General features: G+C 42.3%; 1 pseudogene; it reads left to right on the top strand.

Annotated features, from left to right (window-relative positions):
• LOC118650524 overlaps positions 1-21648 on the top strand; it is a 69405-nt pseudogene extending 47757 nt beyond the window's left edge.
• Positions 21649-22915: the final 1267 nt, after the last annotated feature.

The following is a 22915-nucleotide window of genomic DNA, read 5'->3' as shown; positions in this document are numbered from 1 at the left end:
AAAAAAAGAATGGGTACTATTGAAATTAATCAAGCACTCTGAAAGTGTTTTCACTCTTAATGTGGTGTACAAGGAGATATTAGAATAAGATGAATCACTTTATCAGTCATTGTTTGCATCACTGTTGTTTTTATATCATGTTTTTGTTGTTTTCATATCATGTTTTTGTCGTTTTTATATCATGCCTCTGTTGCTGTTATATCCTTTTGTTACTGTTTATTTATTAATAAATTTATATATTATTTTCATTTACATTTTACTAATTTCCTTTCATCTCTCACACTTCTATTATAGAGAAAGGGCAAATATCAATATTAAAATATTTCTGCTAATTAGTTCCCTTTTAATGTGCACGAATTTTGTGCACCGGGCTACTATTAGAATATAACAGCATATTAAAGAGTAATATTCCATTAGGAAATGGCATTTTTTGCAAGAATGGAAAATGAGTTCAATTTTGAAAGTCAACTACTATATTCCATCATATTTACAGTCTAGATTAAAGCAACACATAAGTATATCAATTGATGCAGGAAAGTCAATTGATAAAATACAATACCTATTCATGATAAACAATGTGAGAAATTTTCCACAATAATGTAATATATATTAATTAATATATATAATTAAAATAATACCTATATTATTTTAAACAGTTTCATGCTTTTAAAAAATAAGATAATAAAGGGTATACAATATAGATTCATGGACATATATTTATATACATATTCTCTACATGCTTTCAACTTCTAGTTCTTTTCCTTTTTTTATATATATCTTTTATTCCTTCAAATTAATTTATTTAGTGTGTCTGATAGTGCAAATCTGTGGTAGTGAATTATCTCTGGTCTTACTTATCAGAAATATTACCTCACCTTAATATAAATTTTTATTCTTTATAGTAGAGGCCCAGCACACAAAATTTGTGCACGGGTAGGGTCCGTAGGCCTGGCCTGGAATCAAGGTTGATCTGCAAAGACTGCCGGTAGCTGGTCCAGCCCTCCTGCTGCTGCAGCCCTCCACTCCCCCCCACCTCCCCTGCTGCCACCACCTCCAGTCACCCTCTGTGTGTGGGGCAACTGGTGGGACGATCAGTGCCCCGCTCACATCTGCCTTGGCCTGGTGCTACATGGGTCTGCTGCCACCCATCCCCAGTTCCCTGTTCACCATCAGGTGATCAGAGCCTGCTGGCCGGGGGAGGTGCCCAGAGTTTGGCCAGCAGGCTCCGATCTGTTGCTTGAGGCCTGTGGGCAGGAGGAAGCACTATAGTGACCGGTCAGTGCTCATTATAGTGGCCAGTTGTTCCTTAGTCTAGTCAATTTGCATATTATGCTTTTATTTTATATATTTACTAGAGGCCCGGTGCACAAAAATTTGTGCACTTGGGGGGCATGGGGAGGTCCCTCAGCCCGGCCTGTTCCCTCTCGGAGTCTGGGACCCCTTGGGAGATAACGACCTGCTGGCTTAGGCCTGCTCCCGCATGGCAGAGGGCAGGCCCAATCCCTAGGTGCAGCCCCTAGTCGGGCTCAGAGCAGGGCTGATTGGGGAGTTGTGGCACTGCCCCCTGTCATGCACAGAGCAGGGCGGATCGGGAGGTTGCGATGCCACCCTCAGTCACGCTAAGGGTAGGGCCGATGGGGGGGTTGGGGCACCGCCCCCTGTCACACTCAAGGCAGGGTTGATCAGGGGGTTGGGGAGCTCCCCACTGTCATGCACAGAGAAGGGCTGATCAGGGGGTTGAGGAGCTCCCATCTGTCACTCACAGAGTAGGGCCGATAGGGGAGTTGGGGCACCCCCCCCCCCCCGCATCACACACAGAGCAGGGCGGATCAGGGTGTTGGAGCGCCGCACCCTGTCACACTCAGGGCAGGGCCGATGGGGAGGTTATGGCTCTACACCATCACAAACAGAGCAGGACCCGTGGGGAAGGGGGGGGGGCGCCGCACCCTGTCACACACAGAGCAGGGCTGATCAGGGGGTTGGGGTGCCACACCCTGTCACAGACAGAGCTGCAGGGCGATCAGCGGGTTGGGGAGCTCCTCCCTATCAGGCACAGAGCACAGCTGATCATGGGGTTGGGGTGCCTTCCCCTATCACGAACAGAGCAGGGTGGATAGGGAGGTTGTGGCCCTGCCCCCTGTCACACACAGAACAGCAGGGCAATCAGCGGGTTTGGGTGCTGCCCCCCTGTCACGCTGATCCCGGTGCCGCGAGGCCTCACGGCTCTGCTGATCCCGGTGCTGGGAGGCATATTAACCTTTTACTATATAGGATAGAGGCCTGGTGCACAGGTGGGGGCCAGTTGGTTTGCCCTGAAGGGTGTCCTGGATCAGGGTGGGGGTCCTCACTGGGGTGCCTGGCCAGCCTGGATGAGGGGATGATGGCTGTTTGCAGCTGGTCACACCCCCTTCAGGGTAGGGGTCCCCACTGGGGAGCCTGGCCAGTCTGGGTGAGGGGCTGAGGGCTCTTTTCAGGCTGGCGGGTGACTGAAGCTCCCAGTCACTCCTTTTTTTCTTTTTTTATATTCTGGGCCAGCTTTAGCTCTGAGGCTTGGCTCCAGCTCTGAGGCCTCGGCTGCTGAAAGCAGGTATCTGGTTTGTTTGGGTTCTATAATCGAAACACTGTTTCAACTCCAGCTCTGAGATCCCAGCTGGCTGAAAGCAGGTTTCTGGGGTTTTGTTTAGCTTCTATATTTGTAACAATGTGTCAAACTGCAAGCTCAGAGGCTGGCAGCGGCAGGCGGGGAACGTTGGAGTCCTCTGTCACTGAAGCAAGCAAGCCTCATGTTCGTTTCAAGCTGCCTGGCTGCTGGTCACCATTTTGGCTGACAGTTAATTTGCATATCTCCCTGATTAGCCAATGGGAAGGGTAGCGGAGGTACAGCTAATTACCATGTTTCTCTTTTATTAGACAGGATTTATTAATTTTTATTGGTTAAGGTATTACAAATGTGTCTTTATCCCCCCCATTGTCCCCTCATCCCCCCAGTTCTGCCCTCACCCTCACCCCCTGTTGTCTGTGTCCATCGCTTATGCTTATATGCATGCATAAAAGTCCTTTGGTTGATCTCTCCCTCTTACATCCACCCTCCCCTAAATCCCCTCTGAGGTTTGAGCATCTGATTGATGCTTCTCTGCCTCTGGATCCGTTTTTGTTCATCAGTTTATGTTGTTCATTATAATCCACAGATGAGTGAGATTATGAATAATTATCTTTCTCTGACTGACTTATTTCACTTAGCATAATGCTCTCCAGCTCCATCCATGCTGTTGTAAATTGTAGGAGTTCCTTCCTTTTTACAGCTGCATAGTATTCCATTGTGTAGATGTGCCAAAGTTTTTTAATCCACTCATTTGCTGATGGGCACTTAGGCTGTTTTCAAATCTTAGCTATTGTAAATTGTGCGACTATTAACATAGGGGTGCATATATCCTTTTGATTGGTGTTTCTGGTTTTTTGGAATATATTTCCAGAAGTGGGATCACTGGGTCAAATGGGAGTTCCTTTTTCAGTTTTTGGAGGAAATTCCATACTGTTCTCTACAGTGGCTGCACCAGTCTGCATCCCACTAGCAGTGCACAAGCGTTCCTTTTTCTCTGCTTCCTTGCCAGCACTTGTGATTTGTTGATTTGTTGATGATAACCATTCTGACAGGTGTGAGATGGTGCCTTGTTGTTTTGATTTGCATCTCTTGGATGATTAGTGACTTTGAGCTTGTTTTCATATGTCTCTCAGCCTTCTGTATGTCTTCTTTCAAGATGTGTCTATTTAGGTTTGTTGCCCATTTTTTGATTGGGTTGTTCATCTTCCTTTTGTTCAGTTGCATGAGTTCCCTGTAAATGTTGGTGATTAAACCCTTACCGGAGATATCATTAGCAAATATGTTCTCCCATGCAGTGTGTTTTCTTGTTGTTTTGTTGATGGTTTCTTTTGGTGTGCAGAAGCTTTTTATTTTGATGTAGTCTCATTTGTTTATTTTCCCTTTAGTTTCCATTGCCCTTGGAGCTGTATTGGTGAAGATATTGCTTCAACATATTTTTGAGATCTTGCTGCCTGTGGGTTCCTCTAATATTTTTATGGTTTGCCCTCTTACATTTAAGTCCTTTATTCATTTTGCGTTTATTTTTGTGTATGGTGTAAGTTGGTGGTCTAGTTTCATTTTTTTGCATGTATCTGACCAAATTTCCCAGCGCCATTTATTGAAGAGACTGTCTTTACTCCATTTTATGTTCTTAACTCCTTTGTCAAATATTAATTGAACATAATGGTTTGGGTCAATTTCAGGGTTCTCTATTCTATTACATCCTATCTAATAAAAGAGTAATATGCAAATTGACCATCACTCCAACACACAAGATGGCTGCACCCATGTGGACACAAGAAGGCCAGCAGGGGAGGGCAGTTCTTCATGATCAGGCCTACAAGGGAGGGCAGCTGAGAGGGACCAGGCCTGTAAGGAAGGGCAGTTGGAGGCGAACAGGCCTGCAGTGGAGGACAGTTAGGAGTAACCAGGTCTGCAGGGGAGGTTAGTTGGGACAGACCAGGTTGGCAGGGGAAGGTAGTTGGGAGGGACAAAGCCTGCAGAGGAGGGAAGTTGCGGGGGACCAGGCCAGCAGGGGAGGGCAGTTAGGGGCAACCAGTCCAGCTGGGGAGGGTAGTTGTAGGTGTCCAGGCCTTCAGGGGAGGACAGTTAGGGGCAACTAGGCCAGCAGGAGAGGGAAGTTAGGGGTTACCAGGCTGGCAAGGGAGGGCAGTTAGGGGCGAGCAGGCCTACAAGGGAAGAAAGTTAGGTGCAACAAGGCCAGGAGGGGAGGGCAGTTAGGGACAATCGGGAGTGCAGGGGAGCAGTTAGGCATCGATCAGGCTGGCATGGGAGTGGTTAGGGTGTGATCAGGCAGGCAGGCGAGTGGTTGGAAGCCAGCAATTTTGGATTGTGAGAAGGATGCTTGATTGCCTTGCCTGTTTAAACCGGCAGTCGGACATCCCCCAAAGGGTCCCAGATTGGAGAGGGTGCAGGCTGGGCTGAGGGACAATCCCCTGCATGAATTTCATGCACCAGGCCTTAGTTGGTCTATATTTTTGTTCTTGTGCCAGTACCAGGCAGTATTGAGTACAGTGGCTTTGTAATACATCTTGATATCTGGTATTGAGGTCCCTCCTACTTTGTTCTTCTTTCTCAGGATTGCTGCAGCTACTTGTGGTCTTTATTTATTCCAGATGAATTTTTGGAGAGTTCTTCCTAGCTCTGTGAAATATGCTGTTGGTATTTTAATGGGGAGTGCATTGAATCTATAGATTGCTTGGGGTAGTATGGGCATTTTAATCATGTGGATTTTAACAATCCATGAAAATGGTATATTCTTCCATCTGTTTATGTCTTCCTCTATCTCTTTTTTAAGTGTCCTGCAGTTTTCTGAGGACAGGTCTTTTACCTCCTTAGTTAAGTTTATCTTAATTTTTGTTTTATGCAGTGGTAAAAGGGATTGTTTTTGTAAATTCTCTTTCTGTAAATTCACTATTGTTGTATAAAAATGCCAAAGATTTCTTGGTGTTAATTTTATATCCTGCTACATTGCAAAATTCATTTATTAAGTATAATAATTTTTTGATGGAGTCTTTAGGATTTTCTATATACAGTATTATGTCATCTGCGAATAATGACAATTTTACTTCTTTTCCAATTTGGATGCCTTTTATTTCTTCTTCTTGTCTGATTGCTATGGCTAGTACTTCTAGTACTATGTTGAACAGGAATGGTGAAAGCAGGCATCCTGTCTTGTTCCTGTTCTTAAGGGAAAGATTTTGGTTTTTGCCCATTGAGTATGATGTTGGCTGTAGGTTTGTCATTTACGGCTTTTATTGTGTTGAGGTATGACCCCTCTATTCTCATTTGCTGAGGGTTTTTACCAAGAAAGGGTGTTGGATTTTGTCAAATGCTTTCCCTCCCAATAGATTGATAAGTTTATGTGATTTTTGACTCCTAATGTCATATATGTCATATATATGTCATATATATATATATATGTCATATATATGTCATATATATATATATGTCATATATATATATATATGTCATATATATATATATATAATGTCATATATATATAATATATATATAGCTTAAAGTATTACAAAGAGTATTACATATGTCTCCTTTTTCTTTCCCCGCCCTTGACAATCCCCTGGCCTCCCCTACCCCCCAGTGTCTTATGTCCATTGGTTATGCTTATATGCATGCATACAAGTCCTTCGGTTGATTTCTTAACCCCACACCCCTGTCCTCCCACCCTCCCTGGCCTTCCTGCTGTAGTTTGACAATCTGTTCGAGGCAGCTCTGCCTCTGTATCTATTTTTGTTCAAAAGTTTATAATGGTCTTTATTATCCATAAATGAGTGAGATCATGTGGTATTTTCCTTCATTGACTGGCTTATTTCACTTAGCATAATGCTCTCCAGTTCCATCCATGCTGTTGCAAATGGTAAAAGTTCCTTCTTTTTTTACAGCAGCATAGTATTCCATCATGCAGATGTACCACAGTTTTCTAATCCATTCATCTCCAGATGGGAACCTAGGCGGTTTCAGATCTTAGCTATGGTGAATTGTGCTGCTATGAACATAGGGGTGCATGTATCCTTTCTGATTGGTGTTTCTGGTTTCTTGGCATATATTCCTAGAAGTGGGATCAAGGGTCAAATGGGAGTTCCATTTTTAGATTTTTGAAGAAACTCCATACTGTCTTCCATAGTGGCTGCACAGTCTGCATTCCCACTAGCAGTGCAGGAGTGTTCCTTTTTCTCCACATCCTCTCCAGCATTTGTCGTTTGTTGATTTGTTGATGATAGCCATTCTGACAGGTGTGAGATGGTGCCTCATTGTTGTTTTGATTTGCATCTCTCGGATGATTAGTGACTTTGAGCATCTTTTCATATGTCTCTTGGCTTTCTGAATGTCCTCTTTTGAAAGGTGTCTATTTAGGTCCTTTGCCCATTTTTTGATTGGATTGTTTATCTTCCTTTTGTTGAGTTGTATGAGTTCCCTATAAATGTTGGAGGTTAAACCCTTATCAGTGATAGCATTGGCAAATATGTTCTCCCATGTAGTGGGCTTTCTTGTTGTTTTGTTGATGGTTTCTTTTGCTGTGCAGAAACTTTTTATTTTGATGTAGTCCCATTGGTTTATTTTCTCATTAGTTTCCAATGCCCTAGGATCTGTATCGGTGAAGAAATTGCTTTGGCATATGTCTGAGATTTTGTTGCCTTTGTATTCTTCTAGTATTTTTATGGTTTCCATTCGTATTTTTAAGTCCTTTATCCATTTTGAGTTTATTTTTGTGTATGGTGTAAGTTGGTGGTGTAGTTTCATTTTCTTGCATGTATCTGTCCAATTTTCCCAACACCATTTATTGAAGAGACTATCTTGACTCCATTGTATGTTCTTGCCTCCTTTGTCAAATATTAATTGAGCGTTTTGGTTGGGGCTGCTTTCTGGGCTCTCTATTCTATTCCATTGATCTATATGTCTGTTCTTGTGTCAATACCAGGCAGTTTTGAGAACAGTGGCTTTGTAATACAGCTTGATATGTGGTATTGAGATCCCACCTACTTTGTTCTTTCTCAGAATTGCTGCAGCTATTCAGGGTCGTTTTTTATTCCAGATGAATTTTTGGAGAGTTTGTTCTAGGTCTGTGAAATATGCCATTGGTATTTTAATGGGAAGTGCATTGAATTTATAGATTGCTTTGGGTAGTATGGACATTTTAATGATGTTGATTCTACCAATCCAAGAACATGGTATGTTCTTCCATCTCTTTATGTCTACCTCTATCTCTTTTTTTCAATGTCCTGTAGTTTTCTGAGTAGAGGTCTTTTACCTCTTTAGTTTAGTTTATTCCTAGGTAGCTTAATTTTTTTGGTGCGATGGTAAATGGGATTGCTTTTTTAGTTTCTCTTTCTGTAAGTTCACTATTGGTGTATAGAAATGCCATAGATTTCTTGGCATTAATTTTGTATCCTGCTATATTGCCAAATTCTTACATAAAGTCTAATCGTTTTTTGATGGAGTCTTTAGGGTTTTTTAAGTATGATATCATGTCATCTGCAAATAAGGACAGTATTACTTCTTCTTTTCCAATTTGGATGCCTTTTATTTCTTCTTCTTCTCTAATTGCAATGGCTAATACTTCCAGTACTATGTCAAACAGGAGTGGTGAGAGTGGGCATCCCTGTCTTGTTCCTGTTCTTAGGGGAAATGGTGTTGGTTTTTGTCCACTGAGTATGATGTTGGCTGTGGGTTTGTCATATATGGCTTTTATTATGTTGAGGTATGATCCTTTTATTCCCACCTTGCTGAGAGTTTTTATCAAAAATGGGTGTTGAATTTTGTCAAACACTTTTTGTGCATCAATTGATATGACTATGTGGTTTTTTTCTTTCAATTTGTTTAAGTGATGTATCACGTTTATTGATTTGCGGATATTGTACCATCCTTGCATCCCTGGGATAAATCCTACTTGGTCATGGTGTATGATCATTCTGATGTTCTGCTGGATCCGATTTGCTAAGATCTTGTTGAGGATTTTGGCATCTATGTTCATGAGGGATATTGGCCTGTAATTCTCTCTCATTGTGTTGTCTTTACCTGGTTTTGGTATTAGGGTGATGCTGGTTTCATAGAATGAGCTTAGAAGTGTTCCTTACTCTTGGATTTTTTGTAGTAGTTTGAGGAGGATAGGTTTTATTTCTTCCTTGAATGTTTGGTAACACTCCCCTGTGAAGCCGTCTGGTCCTGGGCTTTTGTTTGCTGGAAGCTTTTTGATGACTGCTTCAATTTCTTCCATAGTTATTGGCCTATTGAGATTTTTAGACTCTTCCTGATTAAGCTTTGGAATGTTGTATTTTTCTAGGAATATGTCCATTTCCTCCAGGTTGTCTAGTTTGTTGGAGTAGAGTTGTCCATAGTTTTTTTTTGTTTTTTTTTTTTTATAACAATCATTTGTATTTCTGTGGGGTCTGTTGTTATTTCACCCCTATCATTTCTGATTTTGTTTATTTGGGTCCTCTCTCTTTGCTTCTTGGTGAGCCTGGATAGAGGTTTGTCAATTATGTTTAACCTTTCAAAGAACCAGCTCTTGGTTTCATTGATTTTCTGTATTGTTTTTTTGGTCTCTATGTCATTTATTTCTGCTCTAAACTTTATTATCTCCTTCCTTCTGCTCACTCTGGGCTTTTCTTGTTGCTCTGTTTCTAATTCTTTGATCTGTACATTTAGATGATTTACTACCATTTTTTTTGTTTGTTGAGATAGGCCTGTAGAGCTATTAAGTTCCCTCTCAGGACTGCTTTAATTGTGTCCCAAAGGTTTTGTATTGTTGTGTTTTCATTGTCATTAGTTTCCAGGATGTTTTTAATTTCTTCTTTGATCTCATTGGTAACCCAATCAATATTTAATAACATGCTATTCTGCTTCCAAGTGTTTGTGTATTTTGAGTTGTTTTTATTTCAGTTTATTTCTAATATTATGCCCTTCCGGTCTGAGAAGATGCTTGGTATGATTTCAATCTTCTTGAATTTGGGGAGACTTTGTTTGTGACCCAATATGTGGTCTATTTTTGAGGATGTCCCATGAGCACCTGAGAAGAACATATATTTTGTGGCTTTGGGGTGAAGTGTTCTGAAGATGTCAATTAAGTCCATCTTATGTAGTGAGTCATTTAGGATTGCTGTTTCTTTGCTGATTTTTTGTCTCGAGGATTTATCAGTGATGAAAGTGGTGTATTAAAGTCCCCTACTATGATTGTATTGTTGTTGATCTCTCCCCTGATATCTTCCAGGAATTTTCTTATGTATGTGGGTCCTCCTGTATTGGGTGCATATATGTTTATCAGGATTATATCCTCTTATTGTATTGATCCCTTTAGTATTATGAAGTGGCCTTCCTTATCTCTTGTTATGGCCTTCACTTTGAGGTCTTTTTTGTCCAATATAAGTATTGCCACCCCAGCTTTTTTTTCATTTCCATTTGCCTGAAAGATATTTTTCCATCCCTTCACTTTCAGTCTGTGTGAGTCCCTTCTAATGAGGTGGGTCTCTTGTAGACAGCAAATATATGGGTCATGTTTTTTATCCATTCAGCCACTCGATATCTTTTGATTGGAGCATTTAGTCTTTTTCCATTTAAAGTTATTATCGAAAGGTACTTGTTTGTAGCCATTTCTATTTTTTTGTGCCTGTTTTCTTTTTGCGCTTTTTATTTCTTCTTTTTACACCAGTCCCTTTAGCTTTATTTGCATTGCTGGCTTGGCGGTGATAAACTCCCTTAGCCTTTTTTTGTCTGTGAAGCTTCTTATTTCCCCTTCAATTTTGAATGATAGCCTTGCTGCATAGAGTATTCTTGGATTCAGTCTTTTGCTTTGCATCACTTTGTAAATTGCTGTCCATTCTTTTCGGGCCTGATGTGTTTCTGTTGAGAAATCATTTGATAATCTGATGGTGGATCCTTTGTAGGTAACTCTCTGTTTCTCTCTTGCAGCCTTTAAGATTCTCTCTTTGTCTTGTACATTTGCCATCATTATTATGACGTGTCTTGGTGTGGGTCTTTTGGGGTTCATCTTGCCTGGGACTCTCTGTACTTTTGTAACTTTTTTCTTCCCCATATCTGGGAATTTTTCTTTCATTATTTCTTCAAATAGATTTTCTAATCCTTGCTGCTCTTCTTGTCCTTCTTGCAGCCCTATTATTCGTATGTTACTTAGTTTCATGTTGTCCCAAAGCTCCCTTAGGCTCTCCTCCTGCTTTTTAATTTTTTTCTCCAGTTGCTGTTCAGATTGAGCTTGTTTCTCTGCCTTATCTTCTAACTCACTATTCGGTCCTCTGTGTCTTCTAGTCTGCTGTTGAAACTTTCCATGGTGTTTTTGATTGTAGCTATATCCCTTTTCATTTCTTCCTGATTCTTGCATAGGTTGTTGATTTTCTCATCCATCCGGTGAATGAATTGTACAACCATTATTCTGAATTCTTTTTCTGTCATGTTGCATGCTTCAACTTCATTAATTTCCTTTCTTGGCGACTCCTCATTGTCTTTCCTCTGGGTGTTGTGTCATCTCTTCATTCTGATTATCTCCCGATGGTTCAAACATCGAGTTGTGTGTGCCTGGGCCGTGTTCAGTGGAGCCTCCCACCACCCTAGTGTCACTGAAGAGCTGTGACACTAAGATGTGTGGTTGTTGTGGATTGGTGGGAACCAGGCTCGCTCAGAGTTAGTGTTGCCAGCGCTCAATGTGGCCTCGTGCGGGCCCTTAGAATCAGGACACTGCCTGCACCGTGCTGAAACAGAGACCCCCCTGGAGTGTGTTGAAAATCAGAGCCTTCTAGCGTGTGCCAGGAGTCAGAGTTCCCCAGGAATCCAGTATCGGAGTCTCTGTTGTTTCATGCGATCTCGCCTTGAGAATCAGGGTCCCTGTGTGCCCTTGCACCAGGAATTGGAGTTACTGGCTCTTAGTATGAATGCACAGGGAATCAGGATCTCAGGCGCAGGTGATAAGAAACACAGTCAAGTCACTGGTGCTTGGTGCTGCCTCCTGCCCAGAGAATCGGGGTCCCTGGGCCTGTGCTACACGGGACAAATTCCCGGTGTTCGGTGTTTGCGTGATTGCTCCCAGCCCAGGGCTCCAAAGCTGGCAGTGTGAGCAGGACCAGTTCCAGGTGTTTCTGCCCAGCCCAGGTCTCCTGGAGCAGGCCGTGCGTGTCAGATCAGTTCCAGGTGTTTGTGCATTTGCTCCCAGCCCAGGACTCCTGAACTGGGCCCTACGTGGGATCAGTTCCAAGGTGCTCCTGCACTTCCAGGCTAAAGTTCCTGTGGCACTGAGGCCCCGGCAAGGGATGGGTCTATCAGTTACTATAGTGCTTCCTGGGAGCCTGTGGGAAGGGGTGATGGGCTCTGTTACTCAGGGATCTGTCACATGGATTTCTGAACTTTTGGTGTCTGCAGGTCTGTGGCTGTGGTCACAGGTCTCTGTCCCCAGTGGCTGCAGGGTCCTGGTATGCATCTGAGATCAGACTGGGTAGTGCTGAGGCCAGGATCATAATCTCAAGCAGCTCTGTTTCCCAAGATGGCAATGTCGCTGTGCCTCTGCTTGCCGCCCAGGAGTGTCCACGCAGGGAGCAGTACTCCGCTGCCTAAGACTGCCCGGTTTAGCATCCCCCTTAGAAGACCTGTAGAATCTAACTGTCCCTAGCTCATACACACACACCACACACGTCCACACACTCCTCTATCACTTCCTTGCACTCTCACACTCTCTCCCTCCCTACCTTCCTGCTGGTTGCCATTTTCTTTCTCTCTCCTAATTTGTTTATGTGATGTATCATGTTTATTGATTTGCGGATATTGTACTAGCCCTGCATCCTTGTAATAAATCCCAGTGGGTGTATGATCTTTCTAATGTAATGCTGGATCCGGTTTGCTATAATTTTGTGTGTGGATTTTGTCATCTATGTTCATGAGGGATATTGGCCTATAATTCTCTTTCTTTGTAGTGTCTTTATCTGGTTTTGGATTAGGGTAATGCTGGCTTCATAGAAAGAGCTTGGAAGTATGCCTACCTCTTGAATTTTTTGCAATAGTCTGAGAATTTTTTGGTTTTAGTTCTTTGAATGTTCAGTAAAACTCCCCTATGAAGCCATCTGGTCCAGGGCTTTTATTTGCTTGAAGCTTCTTGTTTACTGTTTCAACTTCATCAGTAGTTATCGGCCTATTCAAATTTTTTTATTTTTCCTGATTGAGTTTCGGAAGCTTGTATTTTTCTAGGAATGTGTCCATTTCAACGAGGTTGTCAAGTTTTTTGGAGTTGAGTTGTTCGTAGTATTTTTTTACAATCCTTTGTATTTCTGTGGGATTGGTTGTTACTTCACCTCTTTCATTTCTGATTTTGTTTATTTGAGTCCTCTCTCTTTGTTTCTTGGTGAGCTTGACTATCAATCTTGTTTATGCTTTCAAAGAATCAGCTCCTGGTTTCATTGATCTTTTGTATTTTTTTTTTTGGTCTCTATGTTGTTTATTTCTGCTCTGATCTTTATTATTTCCTCCCTTCTGGATATTGTGGGCTTTTTTGTTGTTCTCTTTCTAATTCTTTAAGTTGCAAGGTTAGTAGTTCATTACCAGTTTTTTTTTTGTTTGTTTTTGTGATAGGACTGTAGAGCTATGAACTTGCCTCTCAGGACTGCTTTTATCATGTTCCATAGATTCTGTATTGCTGTGTTTTCATTGTCATTTGTTTCCAGGATGCTTTTGATTTCTTCTTTGATCACTTTGGTAACCCAATAATTGTTTAATAGCATGCTATTTAGCCTCCAAGTGTTTATTTTTTCATTGTTTTTATTGTAGTTGATTTCTAGTTTTATGCCATTGTGATCTGGAAGATTCTCATTATGATTTATATCCTTTTGAATTTAAAGAGACTTTTCCTGTGCCTTAATATGTAGTCTATCTTTGAAAATGTCCAGTGGTACTGGAGAAGAATGTATATTCTCTAGCTTTGAGGTGAAATATTCTGAAGATGTCAATTAAGTCCACCTGATCTAGTGAGTCATTTAGGATTGCTGTTTCTTTGCTGATTTTTTTGTTTAGAGGATTTATCCAGTGGTGTAAGTGGGATATTAAAGCCCCCTACTCTGACTGTATTGCTATCTATCTCTCCCTTGATATCTTCCAGAAGTTGTTTTATGTATTTGGGTGTTTCTGCATTGGGTGCATATATGTTTACCAGAGTTATATCTTCTTGTTGAATTGCTCCCTTTAGTATTATGTATTGGCCTTCCTAATCTCTTATTGTGATCTTCACTCTGAGGTATATTTTGTCAGATATAAGTATTGCAACCCTAGCTTTTTTCTCATTTCCATTTTCCTGAAAATTTTTTTCCATCTCTTTGCTCTCAGTCTGTGTGAATCTTTTGTTCTGAGGTGGGTCTCTTGCAGACAGCAAATATATGGGCCATGTTTTCATATCCATTCAGCTACCTTTTGTCTTTTGATTGATGCATTTAATCAATTTACATTTAATGTTATTATTGATAAGTACTTATTTGTTGTCATTTTTATTCTTAATGTTTGTGTTTCTTCTTGCCTTTCTGTTTCTTCTTTTTACAGCAGTCCCTTTATGATTTCTTGCATTGCTATCTTGGTAGTAATAAACTTTCTTAGCCCTTTTTTGTCTGTGAAGCTCCTGATTCCACCTTCAATTTTGAATGATAGTTTTGCTGGATATAGTATTCTCAAATTCAGTCCCTTGTTTTGCATCACTTTGTATATTTAATTCAATCCCCTTCTGACCTGGTGTGTTTCTGTAGAGAAACCAGTTGATATTCTAATAGAAGCTCCCTTGTAGGTAACTTTTTGTCTCTCTCTGGCAGCCTTTAAGATTCTTACTTTGTTGTTGGTGTTTGCCAATTTAATTATGATGTGTCTTGGTGCTGGTCTTTTGGGGTTTATCTTATTTGGGACTCTATGTGCTTCTTGGACTTGCATAGTTTTTTTTCTTGCCAATATGAGGAAAGTTTTCTGTCATTATTTATTCAAACAGGTTTTCTATTCCTTGCTTCTCTTCCTCTCCTTCTGGTATCCCTATTATGCAAATGTTGTTTTGTTTTGTATTGTCCCAAAGCTCCCTTAGGCTCTCCTCTTGCTTTTTAAGTTTTTTTCCTGTTTTTCCTGTCTTTGTGTTTATTTTCCTACCTTGTCTTCTAATTCGCTGATGCGGTCCTCAGACTCTGGTAGTCCACTGTTTAAGCCTTCCATTGTGTTCTTTATTGCAGCTATGTCATTCTTCATTTACTCTTGGTTCCTTTTGATGTTGGTGACATTCTCATTCAGCTCCTTGTAATTCTCATCGAGTTGTGTGTATTTGTCATTGAGTTGTGTGTATTTGTCATCCGGCCATTTGAGCATCCTTATAACCATTACTCTGAATTCTTTCTCTGAAAAGTTGCTTGTCTCAGTTTCATTTAACTCCCATTCTGGTGATCTTCTTTTTCTTTCCTTTTGGGATTGCTTTTTTGTCTTCCCATGTTTTGCTGTAACGTTTTAATTGTAGATCCAATTGCTTTGCTAACCAGGTTCTTTTGGGAATGGTGCTACTGGTGTGATCTCTCAGGTCTCCTGGACTTGGTAATCTAGTGTAGCTCCCTACTTGAGCTATTTGAGTTCTCTTGATGTAGGCCTGTGAGCTGGAAAGGTGCAACTGTGGTGTCTAGAAGTCAGCAGCCATGGAGTGGGGTCCCAATTTTTGCTGTCTTGCACCCTTGGTTGAAATCACCCATGCCCAGCAGGGACTCACAATGGCACCCAGGAACCATCTGTTGGGGTGGTGGGGCTCAGGAGACCTGCACTCTGGAAAGGCGTGACTGTGGTGTCCAGAGTTCTGTGTTGTGGGGTGGGCAGACTCAGCTTTTGCTGCTGCTTCTGTGATTGGATACACGTTCCCCCAGTGGCAGCTCAGAGGGACATCCATGGTGCGTTTGCCAGCAGGTTGTACTGATGCACTCTGAAGGGCCCTAGCGCTGAAGCCATGGGATTGTGGTGTCTGTGGGCAGGTATTCCAGAAGAGGGAATTCAGCACGTCTACATCCCAGCAGTGCTCCCTGTTTGTATAAGTGTGTGCCAGTGGGGGTTTACAGAGGTGCCCAAGAGCTGCCTGTGGAGCAGTGGGCTTAGGAGGCTTGTGCTCTGGAAAGGCGAGACTGTGGAGTCCAGAGTTCTGCAGCTGTGGGGTGGGAAGACTTAGTTTTTGCTGTTGCACCTGTGGTGGATAGGTGCGCACTCCCAGTGGCGGCTCACAGGGGCACCAGCAGTGCGTTTGTCAGCGCAGCGCACTGAAGCACTCTGAAGGGCCCTGGCACTGAAGCCGCATAAGCATAATTGAGGCATTGGGGACCCAGCAGGTCCAGGGGTCCCCAAAGGTGTGGACGGAGTCGGCGAAGAAGGAATGACACAGAGACAGCATTCAGTTGATCAGCGGCCTAGCCAGGATCTCCAGCCAGGATCTCCAGCCAAGTTCTGGTCTGGATCTCCAGAGAAGTTCTGGTCTGGATCTCCAGAGAGGTTCTGCTGTTTATTGTCTTATTACATCCGTATTTATACCAGTTGATTTTAATCCTGTCAATTTCTATTACAAAGGTTAGGGCGTTTCTTATCTCCATTCCAGGGAGTAAAGATTATGTAGCTTAAGCATGATTGTTTGTAGTTAAAGTGATTAACTACCCACCTGGCACTTAGTTAAGGAGTTTCATCCCCTCCCAACTTCAGGGAAAAATCCCTACCTGGGGAAACAACCTTTCTCGGAGAGGTGACCTTGGTTAAAACACACAGCGCTAAGGGGAGCAAACATATTAAGAACAGTATGCTATATACGCCAGGTCCCTTGAAACATATGCTGTGCAGATGTTTCTATCCTGCAGCGACTGTGTCAAGCAGCAAGGATGGACCAGCTTCCGGCACCAGCCCCTGCTGCTCCTGAAGGATTTAACTGTCCCTTACTCACTCACACACACACCACACACATCCACACACTCTCCTTTCATTCTCTCACTCACTCATTTTCTCTCCCTCACCTCACCCTGCCAACCACCATCTCTTAAGGCTATGCTTTTATATATATAGACTAGAGGCCCGGTGCACAAAAATTTTTGCACTCGGGGTGGTCCCTCAGTCCGGCCTGTGCCCTCTCACAGTCTGGGACCCCTCAGGGGATGACCACCTGCTGGCTTAGGCCTGCTCCCCAGGGGACTGGGCCTACGCTGGCAGTCAGACATCCCTCTGGCAGCCTGGGAGCCCTCAAGGGATGTCCATTTGCCAGCGGTGAGCAGGTCTAAGCTGCAGTCAGACATCCTTAGTGCTGCTGAGGAGGCGGGAGAGGCTCCTGCCACCACCACTGTACTGGCAGCCAGCAGCCTGGTTTGTGGCTGAGCAGAGCTCCCCCTGTGGGAGCGCACTGACCACCAGGGGGCAGCTCCTGCATTGAGCATCTGCCCCCTGGTGGTCAGTGTGTGTCATAGTGACCAGTAATTCCCAGTCATTCTGCTGATAGGGTCAATTTGCATATTACTCTTTTATTATATAGGATAGAGCCCTGGTACATGGGTGGGGGCTGGCTGGTTTGCCCTGAAGGGTGTCCCAGATCAGTGTGGGGGTCCCATTGGGGTGCCTGGCCAGCCTGTTTGAGGGGCTGAGGGCCGTTTTCAGACTGGCCACACCCCCTTCAGGGTGGGGGTCCCTGCTGGAGTGCCTGGCCAGCCTGGGTGAGGGGTTGATGGCTGTTTTCATGCTGACCATGGCCTCCAGCCAACCAAGCTCCCAGTGGAGGCTGGCTGGAAGCAGATATCTGGGATTTATTTATCTTCTATAATTGAAACTTTGTTGCCTCGAGCGGTGGCCACAGCCGGCCAGGGCAGGCAGGAAGCTTGGCTTCCTCCATCACTGGGGAAACCAAGCCTCCTGCTTGCTCCAGCTCTGTGGCTGCTGGTCACTATCTTGGTTGGGTTAATTTGCATATAGTTGCTCTGATTGGCTGGTGGGCGTGCTTGGGGCATAGTGGAGGTGTGGTCAATTTGCATGTTTCTCTTTTATTAGATTAGATCATTTGGAACTGATGTTTTGTCCTTTTTTATTATTTCAGAACTTTAAAGATTTTTTTAATGTTTTTTTGCTCTCCATCTTTCTTTCTGATAATAAAATGCAGTAATTCCTATTGCTATTTTACTACATGTAATATTTTTTTACTTTGGCTTCTTCATATTTTTCTGTCCTTGGTCATCAGTAATTTTAACATGATGCACCTGTTTGTAATTTTTGCTGTATTTATCTTATTTGACATTTGCTGAACTTCATAATATGGAAGATATGTGGCCATTATTTACTTGCATATTTATTCTGCCTGATATTCTTTTTTCTCCTTTTGGTAATTCCAATTACATATATCTATTAAACAGTATTGTCCCACAATTTAGTAAGACTACTTATATTTCACATCCTATTTTTTTTCTATTTGTTCTTCTAATCAAAGAATTTCAAACTATAATTTGAAGTTCACTTCTTTTTTTCTTTTCATATCCCAGTCTGCAATAACCTCATCCAGTACTGTTTTTTAATATAATTATGTTGTTTTGAAATTTCTCATATTTTTGTTTTTCTTTTTCATATTTTCTTATCATATCTTTTTCATATCTCATTGTGTATTATTACCATAAGTTTAATTGAGTCCTTAAAATATTCATAGTTTCAGCTTTCTGTTATATATTTTTCTTCTGCTCCTTCTGATATTTGAAGTATCTGCTTTATCTTTTGACAGAATGTTACTTAATCATTATTTTTCTTTGCACATTTGGTAATTTTGTATTCTAAGCTGGACACCAAGTAGGATAGTTGTATGGCTTCTGGATAATGTTAAGTTCCCTTAAAGTATGTTGAATTTTATTTTGGCAAATAAGTTGTTGGTAGATAACTAAGACTTGAATTCATTTGTTACTGAGGAATATTTATTTTGCTTTTATTCTTACTTAATACTAAGGCTTTACTCTTACTCTTGCATATGGCCTTTACAAAAATGTATGATCTTTTTGGGTTTCCACTGAAGACCAATAAGCTGCATAATTTCCTCCTACTTTAGACAAACTGCCATTCCTTTCACAGGTCAGCTCCACAATAACCATTTTCTTCTAGGAATCCCAGGGAATCCCAGACAGATCTCAACCCTTTGCTTTTTCAACCAAACCATTTTAAAAATGAAAGAGTAGAAATATCCTTTCCATCTTACATACTTTTCCTACAATTCCAACTGCCTCAGTAGCCTGTAAATCTAGACTCTGTCTCCTCAGTTAAGCAAGACTTTCACTCAAGTTTGTTTCTATTTCTATGCTCTCTGTCAGTAAAGTACTCTAGACAAAGTTGTGGCAATTGTTGAAATACTGGGGCTCACATTATATTCTTTTCTTTCCCCAAGGATAGTTGTCCTCAACTGCCTCTTTTACAATGTCTGAAAATATTGATTTCAAAATTTGATACAATTTTATAGGAGTTAGTGTTGGAATGCCAAGTCCTATACTAGCTACTCTTTCAAAACAGAAATACATTTTAACTGTTGTCAATATTAAGAAAGCTTAAATGAAGAAAAGCTGTTATTTGCTTATTGTGACAGAGTGATAAAAAAGATGAATTTTAACTCAGGTCTTCTGATTTTATATCTAAAGTATTTCTACTGCATATATCTGCTTTGCAAGTGAATAGTTCTAGAAAAATATAGATTGGGGTAGGTTTTCTAACTCAGTGGTTTATCAACTTTTCAGTTCATAAAATTTTAAACACTTTATATGAAATACATTTTGTAATGCTGCTTTTTTCTAGATATTAAGTGCATATATAGCAAGAATAATAATAATGATTTCTACTTAGGATTACTATTTCGCAAAAAAAGCTTATGCCATGTAGTCACCAAAATGGCATAAGCTAACATATCTTTCTATCTCTTTGTATATTATCACCATAAGTTTAATTAAGTCCTTTAAAACATTCATAATAGCAGCTTTATGTTTTATATTTTTTCTTTTGCTCCTTCTAATATCTGAAGTTTCTGCTTTATTTTTTGACAGAATGTTATTTATTCATTTTTTTTTTTTTGCACATTTGTATTCTAAGCTGGACACTGCGTATGATAGTTGTAGAGCTTCTGGATAATGTTAAATTCCCGTAAAGTATGTTGAATTAAAGATCTTAGCTTATGCCATGTAGTCACCAAAATGTCATGAGCTAACCTATCTTTCATAATAAAAGAGAATTCTAGCTAATGAATTAATAATTTTGTTTTATAAAAATCTCACCTTAATGTAGTTTATCGCCTCTTGATAATGGAGTCTAGCAAACTTCAAAATGGACCAAAGCCTGTCTGAAGGCAGGTATTTGAAAATAACTGTGAGTAAATGTTTTTTTAAAATAGCATTTCCGGGTCAGAAAACATTCTTAGTACTTACAGTTATTAATTAATTTAAACATCATAACTATATTATGAATCAGGTCCTATCACACTTCCTATTTTACAGATGATGAATCTGATGTATAGAAAACAAAATATTATGCCCAAGGTTACACAACTGATAAGCAATAGAGCTAAAATTGCCACCCAGGGGATAAGAATCTTAAACTTGGCTCCTTTTCTCCAATTATTCCTTTTGAAATGGGAGGCTGAGTAGAAATGTACACATGTGTTATGAAAATATTTTCAAAAAGTATCACTCCAAAATATATCTTCCCATAATATACAATTGTGTTAAAAATTGTAATTTTTCAATTCTTAAAATTTTATCTCAGATGAAATCACAATACATTATATAGGAAGAATACACCATAGAATAAAAAGCACTTTGCAAATAGATGTAATTCAGAAGGTTAAAATTCTACTTAAGGTTAGTCTTTAAAATGCTAACCAATATTTTAAAAATTTAATCAAAATAAATGTATGGTACAAAGAAGTAGATAAAATACTTCCCCAAAATGAAGGAAGTCATGCATAAAAGAGCACCATGATGTAGTGCTCTAATGCAAATAGAAAGTATTGATTCAGGGTAGCAGCTCAGAATAGGAAGAAAAGAAATAAATGTTACTCTTTCAGGTTTGATTTTATAAGAAAATAAAATGTATTTCTTAATCAAAATGTACTTACAGTCATTCAACGATTTATATAACAATTTGAAAATAATTAAGCATATGTGGCAGTTTATTATTAAAATTATGAGCATTAAGAATAGGAGCAAAGAAAATTTTTTATTTTTTATTTTTATAAAAGGGTTTTTTTCAAGAGGAAGGTTGAAGCTTTGGCTGTCCCTGCTATTGGCAATAAGCCGGCTTTGCCATCATGTCCTGCGCCCTCTCGGCCTAACGACACGTGCAGGGTGCTCTGCCCAGACTGCTGGCCTTGAGCAGGCCACTGTGCCAGTGGTCAGCCACCCTTCCAGGCAGGCAGCACCACCCTATGGGACCTACTGCATCTGGCCCTGTATTCTGTGGTCCCAAAAAGCCTGTCTGGAGTTCTAATGGAGGGAATGAACTGTTGGGTACACCGCCCTGGTCCAGGCCTAGGAGGGTGGGTGGCATGTGAAGTGAGGTGTCAGACAGGGCCTGAAGTCACTGGTCAGGGTGGAATCCCAGCTGCACATTTCATGGCTGCCTGTGGCTCGGTGACTTCGACCCAGTCTCCTCTTTCACAAAATGGGCTTCAGTGACCCCCCTGGACTGTTGAGGGCAGTTGGCCCTATGTGTCATCATAAAGTGCAAAGTGGAATGAGCAGTGGCTGAGGAGCAGCCAGTGGTGAGTGTGCCTGCACCATCCTGTTCCCACGTCTCTGCCTTCCAGGCCACCTGACAGATCATCACCTGGCCGAGTTCTGCGGTGCTGCAAGCAGGGCCTGCGCCCCAACAGCATCATCATCATCAAAGACAACATGGCCCAGGAGGGCATGATCCTGGACAATGTGGGTAGCAGCCTGTGCCGAGACCTCGAGGTGGTCCACGGCATCGTCCGCAGCGCAGGCCTCAGCCTCCTCGCCCAGGAGCGGCAGGAGAACCTCCCCGCTGAGATCTACCACGTCTACAGCTTGGCCCTGAGATGAGCAGGGCTGCAGGGCAAGAGGGACTGGCGGGGGCGGACAGCTGGCAGCCAGGTGCCATCAGAGGCTCATGCCGATGGTTCGCAGGAGTTGAGTGAGGCCAGTAAATGTACTTGCCTGCCATCCACTGGCTATACAGGCTCTTTTTAACCACAGGACCCACCGGGGAGTAGTGCCATCCAATGGGCAGTGAGGCAGGGGCCTGGCTCAGCTGCCCTCAGGGGGGGCCTGGGCAGTGCAGGTCTGTGGGGTATGGCGACCCATCAGAAGCGGAGACTCCTGGTTTCCATCACCAGCCACAGGCCTGGCCGCCTTAAGAGGAAGAGAACCCTGACCGCAGCTGAGGACATGACGTCTGGGGAGAGGCGCAGCCGCTGTATCACAGCTGGTGGCAGGTTCATGCTCCAAGTCCTCTGGTGATGGGTCCTCATGTCCCTAATGTGGTGGTCACAGCAGCCCGCAGCCGGAGAGGCCCACAGCTCACTCTTGGCCATGCCTTGTGGTTCCTCCTTGGCAGACGTTTTCAGTCAGAAATAAAAAGGGTGAATACCTGTGTTGGAAGGCCCCACGATCTGGAGTGGTGTTTTTGTTATGGGACAAGTGTTACTTGAGCCCTAATGCAGTGTCTGCTCGTGCTGACCCCCTCTTCCAGGACGCTGTGAGGTTCCTCATCCTGAAATGGGGGGCAGAGATGTTATCAAGGACCTTTTAAGACCAGAGAAGTCAGTCTAATTGGGTAATATAAATATGCTTTTAGTTGCCTTAGCTTATATCTGAGGCATTTACACAATTCACAAGGACCATCGTGACAGCTTTGTGAGGCTCAGCACCAGGCAGGAGTCAGCCTTCAGTCCTGGTAGCTTTCGTCCTCAGGGGAGACATTTTGGAATGTCCCTGGTCATGCATGATTGCTTTTTAGCAGAAGGCATGGTCCCCAAGAGCTGGGTTTGGCACAGCCCTGTGCCCTGGTGGGCGGGGCGGCGACACCAGCAGGAAGTAGCTCCGCTCTCTCCCCGCCCACCAAAGCCCTTCTGTGGAGTAAAGGGCCTTGCCTGGGCCGCACCCACAAAGGCCCACCCAGTTCCTTCTGGCTTCAGCTCTGTCCATGCAGTTCACAGGAGTCCTGCGCTCAGGAATGCCCACCAGTCCTTTCACGCCTGTCCCAAATCAAAGCCCTGTCATTTTCTCCCATGTGGGTTGAGAACTGGGTCACTGTCAAAGGGATGGGGGCCATCTCCCTGAAGACACAGCCTTTCCCACAGGAATGACC

Source organism: Myotis myotis, unplaced genomic scaffold (genome assembly GCF_014108235.1).
Source record: "Myotis myotis isolate mMyoMyo1 unplaced genomic scaffold, mMyoMyo1.p scaffold_m19_p_3, whole genome shotgun sequence".
In the NCBI taxonomy this organism is placed as follows: Eukaryota; Metazoa; Chordata; class Mammalia; order Chiroptera; family Vespertilionidae; genus Myotis; species Myotis myotis.
This window is presented reverse-complemented; position numbering and strand designations above follow the sequence as displayed.